This window comes from Pseudophryne corroboree, chromosome 2 (genome assembly GCF_028390025.1).
Source record: "Pseudophryne corroboree isolate aPseCor3 chromosome 2, aPseCor3.hap2, whole genome shotgun sequence".
NCBI classification, from domain to species: Eukaryota; Metazoa; Chordata; class Amphibia; order Anura; family Myobatrachidae; genus Pseudophryne; species Pseudophryne corroboree.
Genome location: NC_086445.1, coordinates 1,013,442,789 through 1,013,461,032, shown reverse-complemented (window position 1 = coordinate 1,013,461,032; position 18,244 = coordinate 1,013,442,789). Strand labels below are relative to the sequence as shown.

Below are 18,244 nucleotides of genomic sequence, written 5' to 3'. Positions count from 1 at the left end.
GATCCCTGTTTCCTTCAAGTAGTATTTCAGGGGTACAAGCTGGAATTCGAGATGTCTCCCCCCCGCTGTTTTCTCAAATCTGCCTTGCCGACAACTCCCTCAGGCAGGGAGGCTGTGCTAGAGGCAATTCACAAGCTGTATTCCCAGCAGGTGATAGTCAAGGTGCCCCTACTTCAACAAGGATGGGGTTGCTATTCCACACTGTTTGGGGTACCGAAACCGCACGGTTCGGTGTGACCCATTTTATATTTAAAATCCTTGAACACATACAGATGTAGCCACCTTTTATCTTGACTGTTTCTCCGCCGAGACGGGCGTTTAGTCACGCTAAGGCGATAGCTGAGTTTAATCACAGGTAGGCGCGTTGAGGCGATCTAGATACTCATCATGCATTACACATCTCCACCACTGTGTGGCTAATGCTCCACTAATCCAGTACTTTCGATCGTACAGTATAGCGGCGGATTGATCTACAGCTCTGGCAATACTGTAGGCGTAACGGGAGGCGGTGGAAAAAGATGGTGACCTACAGTACTGTATGTACTGTATGTGTATGGAGACGCAACTACAGTAATTGTGTAAAAGGAAGAATGTACAGGACAATGTATAAACACCGTGCTTTTAAAATACTGTACATGAGCGTCTGAGTTCGCTAATGCATAATGGGAATGGAGGGCTAGCAGGAGGCGGTGGAAAATACCGTGCTTTACAAATGCGAGCGTCCGAGTCCTCTAAGGCATAAACCAACACCAATGGGGTGGGGGCCGGGCACTGTGTGCAGTACTTTCACACATGAAATTGGAATCTCTCATGAGGCGTCGTGGGCTAGGGGTGAAGGCTCCCACCTCCCATGCTGGGGGTCCAGGGTTCGAGACCTGATGTGCTTTCTTTCTTTTTTTTTTTTTTAATTGTAAAAATACACTGTATTATTTTATTTACATTGTAAGACAGTCAATGGAAAGGTGCACACAAGTTACATATAAATCAGAGTACATCTGCAGGAGCGATTCTTTACGCTAAATGCACCTAAACAGCGTGACTGAAATGAGTGTATTCTGACGCTACTAACTGAGCAAAACAGTACTGTAGATCTTCAGCGTTTGTGTATTGCACATGACCTGAATTCCCTCCCTGTGCAGGCTCCCAGGGGGGAAGGGCGATGGGGGTAGGGGGAGACTATGGAAAATACTGTGCCTTTGAAATGCAATTACATGAGTGCCCGAGTCCACTACGGCATACTGTAACCCAACACCAATGGGAAGGAAGTGCCAACCTTTTTTTTTTATGTGTTCCCGTGACATTCATTTTAAAAAAGTATTTTTTCTCTCTAATACATCCAATGGAAGGATGAACACAGGTTTCACATAAATCAAAGTACATCTGCAGGAGCGATTCTTTACGCTAAATGTAACTGCACAGCGGCAATGAGTAGGAATGAGTGTATTCTGACGCTACTAAGTGAGCAAAACAGTACTACAGTATACAGTAGATATTCAGCGTTTGTGTATTGCACATGACCTGAATTCCCTCCCTGTCTCTTGCATGATCTGTGCAGGCTCCCAGGGGGGAAGGGCAACAGGCTAGCAGGAGGCGGTGGAAAATACTGTACCGTGCTTTACAAATGCGAGCGTCCGAGTCCTCTAAGGCATAAAGTTCCGCCTCTAACCCTGCACCCCTTTCCCAGCACCATCACCCATTTTGGCACTCCTACCCCCTATAATCTAAATAAGAACAATGTGCACATTTAGTGCCAGCCCAAAACAGTGTACAGTATGTTCTTGCTGGGAAGGGGCATGGTAACACAATAATACCCGAAGATGAAATGACACAACACAGTACTGCAACTTTATTCACATTATATCATGCAGTGGTGTCTCTTATTCTCATTACATCATATCATAGTACCACATTACTCCTAACAGTATTGCCCCTTATTCACATTACACCCCACCACATTCATCTTTATTTACATTAGACCACAGGTTCTCAAACTCAGTCCTCAGGACCCCACACAGTGCAGGTTTTGCAGGTCTCACAGATTCACAAGTGAAAAAATTAGCTCCACCTACTGTATGGACCTTCTAAAATGTGTCAGTTAGTAATTAATACACCTGTGCACTTGCTGGTTTACCTGCAAAACATGCACTGTGTGGGGTCCTGAGGACCGAGTTTGAGAACCACTGCATTAGACCATGCAGTAGTGCCCTTTCCTTATGTTACACCAGAAAATATTGTAGTACACCTTATACACATACAGTACAGTAATGCCACACATTAGTTGTGCATTTCATATTTACATTTTCTGATTTAATTTCATAGAGCCGCAGTCACTCACAGAATATAGGCATGTACTGTAGCATCTCATTTTATTCAGCAGAAGCTGATTATTCCCGTTTGGCTAGTTTGCCGCCTCTGTACAGTATATTACAATAGAAAAAAGTTATAGTGTCAGTGAAAAAAGCACCTCATGACAGATACTGTACACAAGCTCATGTCTAAATACTGTATACTGTAAGCAGTGACATTAAGGGGTACAGTATATGCAATTGCGGTCGAATTCCGGCAGGAATACGGAAAAAATGGACACGGGATCCCCCATCTTTTTAGAACCAGCACCGGGCTCTGCGCCTGGTCCTGGTGCAAAAAATAAGGGGGACAAAAAAGCGTAGGGTTCCCCGTATTTTTTGAACCAGCACTGGGCTCCACTAGCTGGACAGATAATGCACAGCCGGGGGACACTTTTATACCGGTCCCTGCGGCCATGGAATTAAATACCCAACTAGTCACACCTGGCCGGGGTACCCTGGAGGAGTGGGGACCCCTTAAATCAAGGGGACCCCCCTCCAGCCACTCGATTATCTCTATCGCCCCTGTGTATTGTAGCTAGGGGATTGTGACGCTCCTTCAGAATTGCCCCGTAGCCTGCAAAATCTGTGCTGTTATTTGCTCCATAGCTGAGTGCCTCCTACAGTAGGAGCTAGGAGTTACAGGCGGTAGCCATTTCAATTGAGTCTGCCCTGCTATAGAATTGTATGTGTACAGTACCGTACGGTGCATAGAACCTTTACAGTAGAAACTCTCCTGCAGCTTTGGCCTGCTTTATGTAAAACTTGTGTTTTGTCAGTTTGCTATGCGATCGAGCCCGGTGTAACGTACAGTACTGTAATGTGCATAGACCTCGCTTAACTCTGTGTATTTTGGCTAGGGGATTGTGACGCTCCTTCAGCATCGCCCCGTAGCATGCACAACTTATGCCATTTCTCATTCCATACCCGACTGCTGCCTGCCACGAGGTGGGGGTTCAGGGGTAGTGGTCATTTTGACAGTGTGCTATGCGATTGAGTCCGGTGTACCGTAATACTGTATGCAATCCTACAGTAGCTTATCCCCATCGCCCGTGTATTTTGGCTAGGGAATTGTGACGCTCCTTCAGCATTGCCCCATAACCTGCACAAGGGTTCAGGGGCGGCGGCCATTTTGCCAGTGTGCTATGCGATCGAGTCCGGTGTACCATAATGTGCATACTGTGTATTTTAGCGAGCGGATTGTGACGCTCCTTCAGCATTGCCCCATAGTCTGTACAATCTGGACTATTACTTGCTCCGTAGCCTAGGGCCTCTGTGGGGCAAGGAGTCATAGGTGGTAGCCATTTCTATTCAGTCTGCCCAGCTACAGAATTGTATGTGTACTGTACGTAGCATAGAACCTTAACATTAGAACCGCTCATGCAGCTTTGCCCTGGTTTATGTGAATAAAAAAAATAATAAAGTGTCTGAAAAAAACTAACATGCATTCGTACTTAAGGAATCGAACCCGGGACTCTGAGTATAGGAAGCGAAACACTTCCCCACTTCGCCGCAGACAAATGTATAAATCCATTGGTTTTGATTATGCTGTAATGGCTACGGGATTAGGACGATAACATACTGTACAAAATTCCTAATCTTGAGAGGCAATAGTGAACTTCTAACACACATCCATTTGCGACAGTGTACACTACTGGTTTTATGTTTTGTCTGCGGGACTTGGACGCTCACATACAGTACAGTATTCATAAAGTATTGTAGATGGATCATATACTGTATGCTGTACTATTTGCGTCTGTGTCGTATATACAGTACTGTATTAAATAATGCAGCGTAATGAGTATTTACTGTATGCAGCGTAATGAGACGCCTTAGTAAAGTAGTCCTTATTATATATTTCAGTATTGTATTTTACGGGAGACCACACGCATGCGCAGTGGTGATTGTAAAAAGCGACATCTGGTGGCTGATCGCAGGTATTACACGTAAAAGGTAACGCCAAACGCTCTGTCTGCCTCCGTGCGATTAGGTACGCCTCTCTGTGACTAGGCGCGCCTCCCTACGCTGCATATGCTCGATCGGGACAAACGCCTCAGCCACTCAAGATAAAGGTGGCTATATCTGTACATAAACAAATTCAAGTTCAAGATGGAATCGCTCAGGGTGGTTATTACAAGCCTGGACGAGGGGAATTACATGGTATCCCTGGACATCAAGGATGCTTACCTGCATGTCCCCATTTACCATCCTCACCAGGAGTACCTCAGATTTGTGGTACAGGATTGCCATTACCAAGTCCAGACACTGAAATGGCCGAAATGTTGATACTCCTTCGAAAAAAGGGAGTTTTAATTATCCCGTACTTGGACAATCTCCTTATAAAGGCGAGGTCCAAGGAGCAGTTGTTAGTCGGGGTAGCACTATCTCGGAAAGTGCTACAACAGCACGGTTGGATTCTAAACAGTCCAAAGTCACAGCTGGTTCCTACGACACGTCTACTGTTCCTGGGGATGTTTCTGGACACAGACCAGAAAATAGTGTTTCTCCCCGGAGGAGAAAGCCAAGGAGCTGTCATCTCTAGTCAGAGACCTCCTGAAGCCGAAACAGGTATCGGTGCATTATTGCACGCGAGTCCTGGGAAAAATGGTAGCTTCCTACGAAGCAATCCCATTCGGCAGGTTCCATGCAAGAACTTTTCACTGGGACCTGTTGGACAAGTGGTCCGGATCGCATCTTCAGATGCATCGGCTGATAACCCTGTCTCCAAGGACCAGGGTATCTCTACTGTGGTGGCTGCAGAGTGCCCATCTTCAAGAGGGCCGCAGGTTCGGCATACAGGACTGGGTCCTGGTGTCCATGGATGCCAGCCTTTGAGGCTGGGGGGCAGTCACACAGGGAAGAAACTTCCAGGGACTTTGGTCAAGTCAGGAGACTTCCCTATACATAAATATTCTGGAACTGAGGGCCATTTACAATGCCCTGAGTCAGGCAAGGCCTCTGCTTCAAAACCAGCCGGTACTGATCCAATCAGACAACATCACGGCAGTCGCCCATGTAAACCGACAGGGCGGCACAAGAAGCAGGATGGCGATGGCAGAAGCCACAAGGATTCTCCGATGGGCGGAAAATCACGTACTAGCACTGTCAGCAGTGTTCATTCCGGGAGTGGACAACTGGGAAGCAGACTTTCTCAGCAGGCACGACCTCCACCCGAGAGAGTGGGGACTTCATCCAGAAGTCTTCACACTGATTGTAAATCATTGGGAACGGCCACAGGTGGACATGATGGCGTCCCGCATAAACAAAAAACTAGAGATATTGCGCCAAGTCAAGGGACCCTCAGGCGATAGCTGTGGACGCTCTAGTGACACCGTGGGTGTACCAGTCAGTTTATGTGTTCCCTCCTCTGCCTCTCATACCAAAGGTACTGAGAATAATAAGAAAACGAGGAGTAAGAACAATACTCGTGGTTCCGGATTGGCCAAGATGAGCGTGGTACCCGGAACTTCAAGAGATGATCTCAGAGGACTCATGGCCTCTGCCACTCAGACAGGACCTGCTGCAGCAGGGGCCCTGTCTGTTCCAAGACTTACCGCGGCTGCGTTTGACGGCAGGGCGGTTGAACGCCGGATCCTAAAGGATAAGGGCATTCCGGAGGAAGTCATTCCTACGATGATTAAAGCCAGGAAAGATGTAACTGCAAAACATTATCACCGCATATGGCGGAAATATGTTGCTTGGTGTGAGGCCAGAAAGGCCCCAACAGAGGAATTTCAACTGGGTCGATTTCTGCACTTCCTACAGGCAGGAGTGACTATGGGCCTAAAATTAGGCTCCATTAAGGTACAGATCTCGGCTCTGTCGATTTTCTTCCAGAAAGAACTAGCTTCACTACCTGAAGTTCAGACATTTGTAAAAGGAGTGCTGCATATTCAACCCCCTTTTGTGCCCCCAGTGGCACCTTGGGATCTCAACGTGGTGCTGAGTTTCCTAAAATCACATTGGTGTGAGCCACTAAAAACCGTGGATCTAAAATATCTCACATGGAAAGTGGTCATGTTATTGGCCTTGGGTTCGGCCAGGCGTGTATCAGAATTGGCGGCTTTGTCATGTAAAAGCCCTTATCTGATTTTCCATATGGATAGGGCAGAATTGAGGACTCGTCCTCAGTTTCTCCCTAAGGTGGTATCAGCTTTTCACTTGAACCAACCTATTGTAGTGCCTGCGGCTACTAGGGACTTGGAGGCTTCCAAGTTACTGGACGTAGTCAGGGCCTTGAAAATTTATGTTTCCAGGATGGCTGGAGTCAGGAAAACTGATTCGCTATTTATCCTGTATGCACCCAACAAGATGGGTGCTCCTGCTTCTAAACAGACTAATGCTCGCTGGTTTTGTAGCAAAATTCAGCTGGCACATTTTGCGGCTGGACTGCCGCATCCTAAATCAGTAAAAGCCCATTCCACAAGGAAGGTGGGCTCTTCTTGGGCAACTGCCCGAGGGGTCTCGGCTTTACATCTTTGCCGAGCTGCTACTTGGTCAGGGGCAAACACGTTTGCAAAATTACTACAAATTTGATACCCTGGCTGAGGAGGACCTTGAGTTCTCTCATTCGGTGCTGCAGAGTCATCCGCACTCTCCCGCCCGTTTGGGAGCTTTGGTATAATCCCCATGGTCCTTACGGAGTTCCCAGCATCCACTAGGACATCAGAGAAAATAAGATTTTACTCACCGGTAAATCTATTTCTCGTAGTCCGTAGTGGATGCTGGGCGCTCATCCCAAGTGCGGATTGTCTGCAATACTTGTATATAGTTATTGCCTAACTAAAGGGTTATTGTTATGAGCCATCTGTTGAGAGGCTCAGTTATAGTTCATACTGTTAACTGGGTATAGTATCACGAGTTATACGGTGTGATTGGTGTGGCTGGTATGAGTCTTACCCGGGATTCAAAATCCTTCCCTATTGTGTCAGCTCTTCCGGGCACAGTCTCCTAACTGAGGTCTGGAGGAGGGTCATAGTGGGAGGAGCCAGTGCACACCAGGTAGTCCTAAATCTTTCTTAGATGTGCCCATTCTCCTGCGGAGCCGCTATTCCCCATGGTCCTTACGGAGTTCCCAGCATCCACTACGGACTACGAGAAATAGATTTACCGGTGAGTAAAATCTTATTTATAATGGTAAACCACAAAAAAAGGGATATTTAATTTGTTTTCTGGAGTAGGTAATGTGCAGTATAACAAAAAAATAACAAGATTCATAATGCAATTTTTTGTTCCTCTCTTTTTAGGCAGAGCACAAAGGAGGAGTGGGAGGTCACAACCAACACATCTGTCCAAACACTCCCCCCCCCCCCATCAAACTCCATCCTTCCCTCAATCTTCAACCCACTCTCAGCCTCCCTCTCCCCCTCAACCTCCATCCCCCACTCAAAATCCATCCACTCATGACTTGCCATCCACCCTCCCACCCCCTTTCAAGCCACAGAAGGAATGCAGCCACCACCAGAGGAAGTAGTGGAGGATGAGTGGGTGGCTATGGCCAAAAGTACGCATAATTCATTATAATTCATTGAATGTAGCTTCATTATGTTTTTTTAATATACTACAACACGCGTCTTCAACCCGTTTCCCTCAGCTGCTGTGAAACTACACATCCCAGCATTCCCTGTCAGTTTTGCTATTAATGAATGCTATCACTGAGGCAGGGCATGCTTGGATGTGTAATTCCACAGCAGCTGGAAGGACACAGGTTGAAAACACATGTACTGCAACATATTACATTAAAACATTGAATTGTTAGAAACTAGGTCATAAATAGACAGAGGTAGGAAGGCCCTGCTCCCAAAATTTCAAGATATATGGTATTCTGAATTAAAAGCAATACTAGGAACTAATTCTAGCACTGTCATAGTGGTCCAAACACATTGCAGAGATATTCTTGATGTCATAATGAAATATTAAGGATTTTGAAAGTCATGTGTGTTGTTGTGGGATCTATAAGCCTTATCTGAATAGCTTCATTTACAGGATATGAAGGCACAAATTAAGCCTACAGGACAGTCTTATGATGTGTGGGAGGCCATTACATAGGATGGGTAGTGGGCCAACAAACTCCTGCTATTGTGTTTGTGAACAAGTGAGCCGTGAAGATGACAAATGCATAGTGTAGATGGGAGTTGGGAGTTTTTACTAGATAAGGGGAGAGATGTTTATTTGTGAAATATGTATGTTAATAATTGTTTGTAAATGTGAGTACATTTTTATTGGTTAAAAAAAAAGAAAGAAAGAAGAAGCAGTAGCATATGTGAAGACCAACATGAGAATTAGATATGCACACAATGACATTGTGTGGTTGAAATCAGATTTGCAGAGGCATTCTTAATAGATTCTAGTGATGAGGTTTTTCTGAATACTGTATGTTATTAGGTTTGTAATTTGTTTTTCACATTCTTCCCCACTTATTACAGACCCTGAGGTTGGAGATCTAAACCAGACCATGCATATGTAGCTACTGGCCATGCACGCACACATTCTGGCCCCGCTGGACAATGTCTAGAATTTATTAGTCATTTTGATAAATTTCATTATGAATTTGTTTTTTGTTGTTTCAAAAAAATTAAACTTTCAAGTTGTGTGGTGTTTTTATTAAAAATAAACTTATACATTAAGTGTCTTTTCTATATCATCTAGCCTCTGTTTTGTGTATTTATAGTTTTACTACATTTCATTTGTGTGTCTTTTCAGGGCCGAAACTAGGGGGGGGCTAGGGGGGCAGGCGACCTGGGCGCCAGATTGGAGGGGGCGCCGAGACCCCCTAACACGCACCCGCCGCGGCACTTACTTTTAAACCCCCTTCTCCCGAGTGCCCAGCTCGGGGGGTGGGGTTTTGCGGAATGACGCGATTGCGTCGTGACGTCACGGCGCAAACGCGTCATTCCACGAAACCCCGCCGGAGAAGGGGGAGCCCGGAGCCGCGCAGACGAGGAGGGAGAGGCGTCTGAAGAGCGGCGAGAACCGCTTCAAATGTAAGTCAGCCCCTCTCCCTTCCTCTCTCTTTCTCTCCCTCCACCACCTGCCGTAATGTGTAAAATGGGGACCTGTGCCTGCCGCAATGTGTAAAATGGGGACACTTGCCAGCGTACTGTGTAAAATGGGGACCTGTGCCTGCCGCTATGTGTAAAATGGGGACACTTGCCAGCGTACTGTGTAAAATGGGGACCTGTGCCTGCCGCAATGTGTAAAATGGGGACACTTGCCAGCGTACTGTGTAAAATGGGGACCTGTGCCTGCCGCAATGTGTAAAATGGGGACCTGTGCCTGCCGCAATGTGTAAAATGGGGACACTTGCCAGCGTACTGTGTAAAATGGGGACCTGTGCCTGCCGCAATGTGTAAAATGGGGACACTTGCCAGCGTACTGTGTAAAATGGGGACCTGTGCCTGCCGCTATGTGTAAAATGGGGACACTTGCCAGCGTACTGTGTAAAATGGGGACCTGTGCCTGCCGCAATGTGTAAAATGGGGACACTTGCCAGCGTACTGTGTAAAATGGGGACCTGTGCCTGCCGCTATGTGTAAAATGGGGACACTTGCCAGCGTACTGTGTAAAATGGGGACCTGTGCCTGCCGCTATGTGTAAATTGGGGACACTTGCCAGCGTACTGTGTAAAATGGGGACCTGTGCCTGCCGCTATGTGTAAAATGGGGACACTTGCCAGCGTACTGTGTAAAATGGGGACCTGTGCCTGCCGCAATGTGTAAAATGGGGACACTTTTTCCTGCCGCAATGTGTAAAATGGGGACACTTTTTCCTGCCGCAATGTGTAAAATGGGGACACCTGTCTGCCGCAATGTGTAAAATGCGGAATGGGGACACTTGCCTGTCGTACTGTGTAAAATGGGGACACTTTTTCCTGGATATGAAATTTATGTTAGAAAAGGCAGTTTTTCAGGTAAAAAAGTTCTGAAAGAGATATATATATATATATATATAATATTTTTATTCATTTATTTTTTATTTTTTTTATTTTATTTTATTATTTTTATTTATTTATTGTAAAATATTTTTTATTTTTTTTTGCGGGGACTAAATATTTTTAGAGATAATATTTTAAAAAATAGTATTGAGTGCATTGTGCAAATAGGACACCAAACCTATTTTGAGGAGATGTTTGTTGCCTTAATTGCCAAATGTCATTGAAGAGTTTGACAACTGAATTGTTCAATTTGCAGCGTTTGATCACTTAATTGTTCAACATTTTGGTTACTTATGTGATGCCTCACAGTAAATTACCCCAGGAAGTTTGATAAATAGTGTTTATTCAATGTTTATGTTTCCTATGGTATCCACAGTGTTATAAACCCGGAACTGTATGCTGCCGTGGTATCAGGGCAGGGTAAAGCAGGCTGACACGTGTGGGCTACTGCAGCAGCACCTTCCGCGTGCCCACCCTGAGTGTCTCGTGTCCCGAGCGGGAAAGATCCGGGGAACTAGGGGAGAGGAGTTAAAAAGCAGGAGGCACGAGAGACGGCAGTTAGAGCCGCTGAGGAGAGGAGAGAGAAAGCTGAGTGCGGCGCAGCGGAAAAGACCGGGTACCTGACGTGAGTGATTCCCTTGGTTGACTCCGTGGATCGAGCTGCACACCGCCGCGGTAGGCAGGAAGAAGCGGGGAAGCGGCGTAGACGGCCAGCCAGACTTCGTGACACAGGTCCGGTGACGTGTCGGAGGCGGAGACCCCAGAGGGAGAAGGGGAGGCGGCAGCAATCGAGGAGCAACGCCCAGCAGAGGGAGAGACAGGTTAGAGGAAGGAGAGGTGACCACCAGGTGGCGCCTGGACCTGTGAAATAGCTTAAAGCAGAAAGCTATTAAGACTCGGCAGGAGAGGTAGGCTTGTACCCTCATTGGTTATGCCACCTGAATCAGTCAGCAGCCTAACACCTCACAGCTATTAAGACTCTGTAGCAGAGGTAGACCTGTATCCTCACTGGTTATGCAACCTGAATCAGTCAGCAGCCTAACACCTCACAGTTATTAAGACTCTGTAGCAGAGGTAGACCTGTATCCTCACAGGTTAGGCACCCTTATTCAGAAAGCCGCCTATCACCTCACAGTTATTAAAAAGTACCTGGAGAAAGCAGCCTATTAAATAGCACTCAGCTGTTCAACTACAAGATACTGCCTCAGTCACTCACATCACACCTCCATTATTAAGAGATAGCATCCAGAGTTGGATCGTTTTAGTATCTCTCCGCTGCCTCTTTAAGATAGACTGAACCATTTAATGACCCCGCTAAGATAGAAAGCGAGATACCTCACCTGGCTTGGTAAAAAGAGAGAGAGAGAGGAAGAGAGAGAAATAGAGAGAGAGAAAACTCATAATATTGCGTCAGTGGAGTGGAGTATTCGTAATAATAAGAACTCGATATATAGAATTGACTTACCTTTGCAGATACTCTTTTATTAAAGCAGCATAGCCTCATATAATTCCGCAAGCTGTTTCTACATCACCACGAGCACGCTAAAAGGGAAAAAGATAAGATACTGCAATTAACTTATGTGGTAGCAAGCCCAGACCAGGCTCGCAGCATAGACAGTTCTATTGGTCATTGACCTTATCATAGAGAATTAGCCTAATCTGTTAGATTTGAGAAGAATATTAACTCCCCATTTAACTTGAAGCCGCTCTATCGTAATCTGTACGCCTCCATATTGAAATCCTGTTGGGATCTCACTCCTTGAAACTCTCACTGCAAAACTGTCACCTCCGGTTGTTAGTATCACATCCAACTAAGGTACCCAACGTGCACCAACGTGTTATTTAGTTAATCAGCTGAACTTTGAGAGAGACCACACCGACTAGGGTATTTGCGCTGGCGGGATGGAAAGTCAGTAATTGCTGTTTAACCGAGACTATTGATCGGGAAGTAGAAATAAGATTGTATATCGTTATAGTATCCATTACCAGCAAATATTGGGAAGTCTAACGTAGGATTGTTATTATTAACTATAATAATTAAAGAGTTCTGAATATTTTATAAGTGGTATTCATGTGATATATACAAAAGTTGTATTAGAGTCATATAATATTAAGTTGTATTACAGTCCTGTGTGGTTACCAGTAAGCCATCGTATCTGCAACTACAGTTCCAGTGAAATAAAACTAAGTTTAATTGCAATCCAGGTCTAAATTCTTGACTCTAATTACCATATTGAACAGTTAAAGGACATTGACTCCCCTTCCGTCTGTGGATCCCAGAAGTAACCAGTGAATAAGGTAACAAGATAATATTACACTTAGGGTGAATGGTTCAATAAACTTTTTTTTTTTTAAAAAGGAAAAAAACTAACATTATGCAATTGTTTGCAGACTTGTAAATGCAATGCGTATGTACGACAAGCTCCATGATGCAGGCGGATCAATGCGCAACTATGCGAATGCATCGCTCCTATATGATGTTAAATAGTAAGAACCTCTTGAGCACTGCTGCTCATTTTGTGCATTTGTACGCAATAGGCGTGTTTTTCTCTGTTCACACACTGCGTGCAAATGCATAGAACAGCGATCGGAAGTGAATGAATACTATGATCAGGGGCGGGTCTTCCATTAGGCTGCTTTAGGCGGCTGCCTTGGAGGGCTCCACTGAATTCACCAAGCAATAAATTGAAGGATGTCGCTGTATGAGACATTCTCCTCTTACACTGCACTGGCAGCAGGTCTAATCAGGTACAGCTGCCGCTATGAGGCTGCGCTGCATAGTGCCTCAGCACTTCCTCCGTGCCGACACATGTATCCTCCAGTCAGGTGACGGCATGACGTAACTATGGCTCCTGAGGGGCGCCCCTGTGATCGCTCCTCATAGCCCTGATGCACCTCCTCCAGGTCCCTGGTTCCCGGCTCTCCAGCAGCAAGCAGCACATGACTACATGTCTGCACCTAGCAGCATCGTTGTAATGCTGCTGCCGACTGTAAGAGGAACCATGCCAATAATGAGGGGGGAAAAAAACATAAGGTACGTAAACCATGGGAGTTTCTGCGGGACCACAGATGGTGGGTGGGGAAAGTTTGGGGAGGGTGGGGTTTGCACAGCACATTAGAGAAAACACAGGAACATAAAAATATATGTAGGTGCATATATATGTATGCACATACAATTAAATATCCCCCCCAGATATATCACCCAGCATAAAAGTGACACTGACCTCAGTGTCTTATTCGATTCCTAACATGTCATTTACAATTTACACATATTACAATATATATTTTAATTTTAAAAGTCCTTGAGTGTCATCTCTTTTTTGTATATGTATAATACCACCTCCGGAAGGTGGCGAGTATTGGGGGGGGGGGGAGGGGTAGTTGCAGGTTAGGGGGGCGCTCAGTGACGTGCGGTGAGGGGAGGCTGGTGAGGCAGAGCCTTTCCTGTCATACTTACGTTAAAACCAGAGTTTTGACTGGATAAAGTATATGAAAAATACTAATAATTTGTTTGAAATATCTTCTTTGTATTTTTCTAATAATTTCTATAGCCCAAACTCTGGAGTAAAAAGTCTATGGCAGGTGAGGCAGTGCCTCACCTGCCTAACTTTTACGCTAATCTCTGATTAAAACTAACCACATTTCCAGGAGTTTATACTGCTGAACCTCTGTATAATGCCCAGATGTAAACTTTGGCTCATATATTGCATGGAATTCTGGCTCTGGGGTTAGCCAGTGCCTCCTGAGCCATTTAGCTCACCGCACGTCCCTGGGGGCGCTAGGCTGAAACTTTGCCTAGGGTGCAGAGAGACCTTGCACCGGACCTGACTAGGATTTCATATTTTAGGTACGATGCGTTGAACTACACATACCAGCATCTGGCGATTATCTCAAATGAATACCATGATTGCATAGTTTAGGTACATTGAAAGTTTTGCATTGTATTTTTTCCCTATGTAATGATTTAGTTGTCTGCCTTGTTTGAATGTAATGCTTGTTTGTCTCAGCTAATTTATTGCCTTAGTTTGAAGTGGAATTGTATTGGGAGGAGTTGGAGAGAGAATTGACTACATAGGAGAGGAATGAGTTAAACATCCTGTGAGGGGTGGACCTAACTGTGAGGAAGTACAGCCCTTAGGAAAAGGGGAGGGTTAGGATATATATAGGCCAGGAGTGGCCATTTTGGGTCTCTTTGATAGTGATTTGCCTTGGGGTAAGTGCTGCTGTGCAGAGATTTTTTATTACCCCTTTTTCAAATTTGCTTCAAGTTAATTAAAAGCATACCAGCCATGTCTTCTGGCCGCCCTCGTAGGTCTGCTGCAGGATCAGGGACCCCGGCCCGTTACCGGGCACCCGGCGGTGGGGCTGGTACAGGGAACGAGGTAGTTTCCCCCGAGTGCAGCGTCCCGTCCACTGGGGCTTTTACGGGGCACAGGGTGCAGGCCATCGGGTCCGACGAGGCCGGTCCGGCCTCAGCAAGCGGGCGCGGCCGGCGCTCAAGGTCGGCTAGGCAGACAGGTCTCCCGGAGGTGGGCGGGCAGCAGCCCACGCCTCCGGGCCTGGCCAGAGACATGGCTACATCGAGCGCTCGTGGGTGCGCCGCCCCGGGCGCCCGTCCTCCCCGCATCGCTCGGTTCCCGACGCGAGCCCCTTGCCGGGCCCGGGTAGAGGCCCCAGGCGGGGGGGAGTCGCGGGCGAGCCGAGCGGGGCCGGTCACCAGACTTCTGGCGGCGTCGCCAGACGGGGGCGCGGAGACCTCAGCTGAGGGCGCCCAGGCGGGGAGCAGCGCGCGCGTGCCCACGCGCGGCTCCGGCAGCGTCGCTCGCGCACGTGTGCGCGCAGCGACGCCGCAGTCCTCCTTGTCCCCTCAGTCCTCTCCCCTACAACCGGAATCCAGGGTTGAGCGGGAGAGGAGGGGGCCTGGCAGGGATCAACCAGGTATTGCGGGCGCAGGAAACGCTAGTGCGGGGGGCACGAGGAGACGTGCAGGGACTTCCCCCCGACGCGGGGCCGACTCTGCCGGCGGAGCGGGTTCCGTCCGGCGGGGTGTGGGCTCCCGCGAGGGGGAGGGACTGTTTGCAGGCTCTATCACTGGGGACCGGGGGCGGCGCGGTACCGCACGGGATCCCGGGTCGCGGGGTCCCGGGGGTCCGGGCGCCTCTTCCCCGGGCCGACATGGCAGCAGAACAGCGGAGTCTGCAGGGGTCATGCCTGCGGGCCGGACGGCTCGGCGCGGGCCGCCTCCGGCCGGGCATACCTCAGGCGACGACGCGGTGGCTCGGAGCGGCACTGACCCTTCCGACGCACTAGCGTCGGCTCTAGCCATGGTAGTGGTGGCGCTGGGTCCGCTGGGCGCGTCCCCTGAACTAGATAGCAGGGAGGGGGCGGGCGGATCCGGGACACGCGGCACATCACCCGCCCAGCGTATTGCGCGTGCATGTCGGGAGCTTGGAGCGGCAGCGGCGCAGCTACATAGGCAGCCCGAGCAGGGCGAGCAAGGTCGGTCACCTAGGACGCCAGCCCCCAGAGGGGCTAGGCGCGGGACACTTCGGTTGGCCGGGTCCTCTCCTCCTCTTCCCACAGATCGAGTGGAGACGGAGCTTTCGGAATCGGAGGACGAGGATGTCGCATATGTCACGCCCGAGGAATCCGGGTCCGACCAGTCCACGGCTTCAGGTGAGGCGGGGCAGTCAGGATCGGATTCGGGCACGCGCTCATGTTCGCGCAGCTCTTCCTCTTCTTCTTCCTCTTCTTCCTCCTCTTCCCTTTCATCGCCGGCGTCCGGCGCCAGTAGCACGACGAGGGCTAAGAAAAGGGCGACTAGATACGCAAAGAAGGCGGCGGGGCAGCAGGAGAGGCGTAAGAGGCGGAGGAGGCTTAGCAGGGACTCTCACAGGGCCAAGAAGCGACGCGACCTGCCAGGCGTGGTCCGCTGCGAATATACCGCAGTCATGCGGGGGCTTAGGGATAGCTGCCGCAGGAAGATTCGTAAGGGGGACTACGTAGATGTGTTCGTCTTAACCAAAGACGCTAAAAGAGATTTCAAGGCGGAAACTGCTAAGAAGGGCATCGGGGCCGAGGCGTTCCGTACTTTCGATAACTGGCTGGCGGGTTTTTGGGTTTTCGCGGCTTGTTACCTTGAAGACAGGCCAGAGGAACACATGAACGTGATTCGGTACCTGCATCTCGTGCATGATATGCAACGCACGTCGGCTGGTACCAAATGGCGGAGGTATGAGGAGGATTTTCGGGAGAAGCAGGACGGGTTGTACGTTATGGACTTCGGGTTCAAGGACGTGGAGGTCTGGCTCAAGGTCACCAGGGCCTCGCAGCAGGCCAAGGAGCCCCGGAGCGCAGGGGCGGACGGACACCACGCAGGGTCGTCCGCCCATGTGCACGGCGCGGACGGCGGGTCGGCCAAGCCAGGTAGGTCGGCCGTCCGGGCAGGGAGGCAGCCCGCAACAAAAGGACTATGTTTCGCGTTTAACAACGCGGCATGTTCCTACGGCAAGCAGTGTCGATTCCGTCACGCTTGCCTCCATTGCGGGGGTTCCCACCCGGTCTCATCCTGCTTCAAGAGTAGTCGGCAGGGCCCCCGTGCTAAGCAATCTTACACAAGAGCAGCATCCGGCGGGGGCGGGAGCGCTCCACAGGGCGCCAACGCCAATTAGGTTGGATACTATGGGTAGATGGTTGGATTGGTATCCAAATAGGACGGATGCCATGTTTTTATATTCAGGTTTTCGTTTTGGTTTCCGCTTGCCTGTTGCGAGCGATGTTACGGTTCGGGCCCAGAGAAACCTCCAGTCTGCTCGGGCATTGCCTTTAGTGCTGCGGGAAAAGGTCGATAAAGAGGTCAGGCTGGGCAGGATGGAGGGGCCGTTTTCAGCACCCCCAGTGGAGGACCTAGTCATCTCCCCGGTGGGGGTGGTCCCCAAGAAAACGCCCGGTTCTTTTCGCCTGATTCAACATCTTTCCTACCCAGCGGGGTCGTCGGTCAACGACGCCATACCTCCGGCACAATGCTCGGTAGTGTATCAGTCGTTTGACGAGGCGCTTGATCTGGTCCGCAGCTATGGCACTGGGGCCCTCATGGCAAAGATTGATGTGGAATCCGCTTTTAGGTTGCTGCCCCTCCATCCGGACTCATTCCACTTTATGGGCTTCCGGATTGGATCGGAATATTTAATCGACAAATGTTTGCCGATGGGATGTTCCGTTTCATGCTCGTATTTCGAACGTTTTAGCACCTTCCTGTATTGGTGCGTGGAATCTGCGTCGGGTGGTCACGGGGTTGCCCACTACCTCGATGATTTTCTTTGTACGGGACCGGCGGATTCGCCGCGATGCGGCAACTTGCTTTTCAGTATACGAGCATTGTTTTATCACTTCGGAGTGCCAGTGGCCGAGGACAAAACGGAGGGGCCGGTGTCTTGCCTGTCATTTCTGGGAATCGAGATCGACACGGTGGCAGGCGCGTGTCGCCTACCTTTGGACAAAGTGGCTAAGCTTCGTGACTACAAATTGGCCGTTTCATGGGTTCGCGCAAGGTTAAGCTGCGGCAGGCGCAATCCTTGCTGGGTATGTTTAACTTTGCGTGTCGGGTCATCCCGATGGGCAGGGTTTTCTGCCGGAAGCTTGAAAGAGCGACTGCGGGGTGTGCCAGACCGCACCACTTTGTACGCTTGTCCGGTGAGATAAAAAGGGATCTGGCCGTATGGGCCTCGTTCCTGGAGGATTTCAATGGTGTGCGCATATGGCAGGCCCCAACGGTCGACAGCGCTAGATTGCAGCTGTTTACCGACGCGGCGGGAGCCTCCGGTTTTGGTTGCTATCTAGAGGGATCTTGGTGCACGGCATCATGGCCGGCGGAATGGCATCAAGCGGGTTTGACTAAGGACCTTCTGCTCCTGGAACTTTTCCCCATCATGGTTGCGCTGGAAATCTGGGGCGAGCGGCTAGCACA

General features: G+C 48.9%; 1 protein-coding gene and 1 long non-coding RNA gene across 55 annotated transcripts in view; one reads left to right on the top strand and one right to left on the bottom strand.

Moving 5' to 3' along the window:
• LOC135050276 (uncharacterized) overlaps positions 1 to 8,985 on the top strand; it is a 78,623-nt gene extending 69,638 nt beyond the window's left edge. For all 5 annotated transcript variants that reach the window (XR_010241588.1, XR_010241591.1, XR_010241586.1 and 2 more), the window contains 2 exons: positions 7,592 to 7,848; positions 8,771 to 8,985. This is a non-coding gene — a long non-coding RNA (uncharacterized LOC135050276). The remainder of the gene's footprint in view (positions 1 to 7,591; positions 7,849 to 8,770) is intronic.
• Positions 1 to 18,244, bottom strand: part of LOC135050271 (uncharacterized) — a 466,297-nt gene that overhangs the window by 264,592 nt on the left and 183,461 nt on the right. The window lies entirely within an intron of this gene.